Source organism: Camelus bactrianus, chromosome X, assembly GCF_048773025.1.
Source record: "Camelus bactrianus isolate YW-2024 breed Bactrian camel chromosome X, ASM4877302v1, whole genome shotgun sequence".
NCBI classification, from domain to species: domain Eukaryota; kingdom Metazoa; phylum Chordata; class Mammalia; order Artiodactyla; family Camelidae; genus Camelus; species Camelus bactrianus.
The window spans coordinates 19170200-19173784 of NC_133575.1; the positions used below are offsets into that span (position 1 = coordinate 19170200).

Sequence of the window (3585 nt, forward strand, 5' to 3'; positions counted from 1 at the left end):
CTCCATGCCAGATATATTAAACTTTTTTTTTATCAGAACCTATAGGAGTCATTTATTATTTTTTCCCCTTCATTGTATTTATTTATTTATTTATTTTATTGAAGTATAGTTGATTTACAATGTTTTGTTAGTTTCTGGTGTACAGCATAGTGATTCAGTTTTATATATATATAAATATATATGCTACACAGTAAGACTGTTGTTTATCTATTCTGTATATAATAATTTGTATCTGCTAACCCCAAACTCTCACTGAACTTCTTTTGTTTTTTTGTGTTTTTTTGAGGGGAGTGATTAGGTTTATTTTTTAATGGAGGTGCTGGGGTTTGAACCCAGGACCTCATGCATGCCAAGCATGCGCTCTACCACTGAGCTATACCCTCCCCTTGAACTTCTTTTAATGACTGCAACCTACTTGTGCTCCTTCCCCTTTGAACTTTCACCTGTGTTTTTACCCGTGCCTGGAACACTCCTCCTGCCACCTTCATCTGATGATTCCTACTCATCCTTCAGGTCTCAATTTAGATGCACTTCTTCTAAGAAGCGTCTTCTACAGTTAGAAGTCAGGTAGAAAAGTTAGCTGCCCCGGGGGTGTGCTTCCATGGCCACCCTGATTTTGTTTACCACCCAGTCCACTTTATTGTAGTTGCTTATTTGACTGGCCATCTCTCCTTCTCAAAGGTCAGCTCTCTGAGGATGGGGACCTTATGGTTAGGGATGATGAAAACATGCTTAGCCCTAACCTGTAGCACAGGGCCTGCCACATAACTAGCACTTAAGAGACAGCTGCTAAATGCTGGTAGTGAACTCACCGTGACAAGAGAACTGGTCACATGGCTAGAAGGAGTGTGGGACTCTGAACAGTGATCTGTCTAGATGAAAAGTGCAGTCTGTCAGAAGTGCTGTTTCATTAACTCAGACACTGGCCATTTTGCCGCTGAGACATGAAGGAAACATCAGAGAGATGTTAAGACAGACTAATTTTTGTGTCCTGGTGGTAGTGCTAGGGGAACGCTGACCCATGGTTTGCCCAGTTGCCCTAATAACCTGATAGTGCTTAAAGGGGGTACTGTAGGTGCTAAGGGTGGGGGTACTGGCGGAAAGGAACATCACCATTCCCACTGAGGCTCTAAATTTGCATGGGACCAAATGTGGTCGTGAGTCTTGGTGGCTGATTTCAACTCTGTTTTTTGATGTTGCTCATTATTTCAGCAACCTGAGAATAACAGCTGGACTGTGTGGGATGAAAGCAACTTTTCAGTGCAGGCAGATGGATCATGGCAGTTCTCTTGGAGAAATATCACTTGTTAGTTGGCAAAAATAAATACCCTTTTTTGTCCTTGTTCTTAAAAAATGCCAGATTGCAAGATGTGCATGCATGTGTCTAAGATGAGGCAAGGACAGATTTAAACCAGAGGAAATGCTTTACAGCTCGGCTGCCTCCTTCTCCTCCAATGACTGATAAAATCCAAATGCCATTCAGGCACTGGATTTACAGTTACTTTCATGTATGCCCTGAAAACTCACTTATCTTTGGGGGATACTAGTTCACGGGGAAAACAAGTTAGTACTGAGAAGTTCAATTACTCTCCTAAAACATCAATAGTTGAGTGGTAAGGAAGCCAAAGCAACAGGCCTTTTTCTATATTGGATGTATTCTCAAGACATCTATAGAGGCTTGCTCCATACAGCAAGAATGTAATAGCTATGAATGTTACTCAGTGGGAAGGGCTGGGAAGGGCGGTCCCTCCTCCCAGTCTCCAGTTTGAAACTGTGACTGGTGCTCCATCGCTTCACAGCGTGAGTTTCTCCGCCAGTATTTTCCTTTCTCTTTGTTTTATTATTATTTTTAATTTTTAAAAATTAAAAAAATGAAATATAGTCAGTTTACAGTGTTGTATCAATTTCTGGTGTACAGCATAATGTTTCGGTCATATGTATAATCATTTTCATATTCTTTTTCATTTTAAGTTACTACAAGATATTGAATATAGTTCCCTGTGCTATACAGTATAAACTTGCTGTATTTTTTAAAAACATTTATTTATTTTGGGGAGAAGGTAATTAGGTTTATTTATTTATTTAAATGGAGGTTCTGGGGATTGAACCCAGGACCTTGTGCATGCTAAGCAGGTACACTACCCCTGAGCTATACTCTCCCTTTCATTTCCCTTTAATTATGACTTATTTTTCATGGTGGCAGGACCATTTTCCAGGCCTTTGGTATAGAATTTCTGTTTTGTCTGGTTTTGAGAGTGGCTGTCTTCATTTTGAAGACCCGGCGTTGTGTTTCCTGAAGGGCATTTGCTAAGCTAGGGATTTTAGTGTATTCCTGGTCTGCTTGAGCCCTCCTTAGTAGCACAGTAATGCAATGAACTGAAGAATCCCCTAGGTGAGCAGCATTTTTAGGGTTTTTATTTCAGTCTAAGCTGTTTAATAAATGTGTTTTGGGTGGCATGGAGTTGATTATTGAAATCTGTACTTTGAAGGTATCTACCTTCATCCGTAGCTCCTCGGTGAGTTTAGAGTGTGGCAAGGACTTGTGTCTGGGATCAGTTTGTCATAGGAGGGCAAAGTGTCTGAAAAAGAGCTTGGCTTTGGAGAAGCCCTGACTTTGACTTTGAGAGTGCATGGGTCCTTGGGTCGTTCTCCATGGCTAAAAGAAATTGATTTGTAATATAAGAAAGGGTACTGAGTATTTCCATTAATCCCTTCCGAAGGCATTTGAAAACAGGAAACAGGGAGAGCTATATATATATCTGATATGCAGTACAGTCATACATATATCTGATACGCAGTTACACAGTACTCTTAGGTTTGAAAGAAACTCTTGATCCTAAAGAGTGTTCTGCATAACAAGTTCTCACTTATAACCTGTACATAAAGAGGAGGTGGTATGTCAGAGTGGTTGAGAGGGAAGACTTTGGGGTTAGAGGGTCTAGGTTCTAGGTATTTGGACTTGGGTCAGCCATCTGACCCTCTTAAGCCTCTATTTTCTCATCTGTAAAATGGAGAAAATAATAGTCCTCAATGCATAGGGTCGTTATAAGGATTAAATGAGATCATGAGGCTGAAGTTTGGCATACTGCCTGACAATAAGTGCTCAATAATTGTTGATGCCATTTAACAGAACTTTCTGCTATTTCCCCCCCCCCCCCGCCATTACCTTCCAAGAAAAGTAGATCCAGTTATATAAAGAGCTCTTTGTTCTGCTGCACCTTAATAGTTTTTGGATAAGCAGGTTTGGGATTAGAGATGGGGAGAAGTGAATTCTTTTGCCCACTCCTTCCTCTCACTGTCCTCCTTCTTTATTTGATTGGTTTTTAGAGCACTTATCACTACCTATTGTGGGTTGAATTGTGTCCCCCAAAAGGATATGTTGAAATCTGTGTTAGTCTGCTGGGGCTGCCATAACCAATACCACAAACTTGGTGGCTTAAACAGTAGAAATTTATTCTTCACACTTCCGGAGGCTGGAAGTCAAAGATCAAGGTGTAGGCAGGGTTGGTTTCTTCTGAGTACTCTCCCCTTGGCATATAGACGACTGTCTTCTTCCTGTGTCCTCACATGGTCATCTCTTTGCAT

General features: G+C 40.8%; 1 non-coding gene across 1 annotated transcript; it reads right to left on the bottom strand.

Annotated features, from left to right (window-relative positions):
- Positions 1–311: 311 nt before the first annotated feature.
- TRNAA-GGC (transfer RNA alanine (anticodon GGC)) lies at positions 312–384 on the bottom strand. The gene has a single exon. It is a non-coding gene; the product is annotated as a tRNA-Ala (tRNA).
- Positions 385–3585: the final 3201 nt, after the last annotated feature.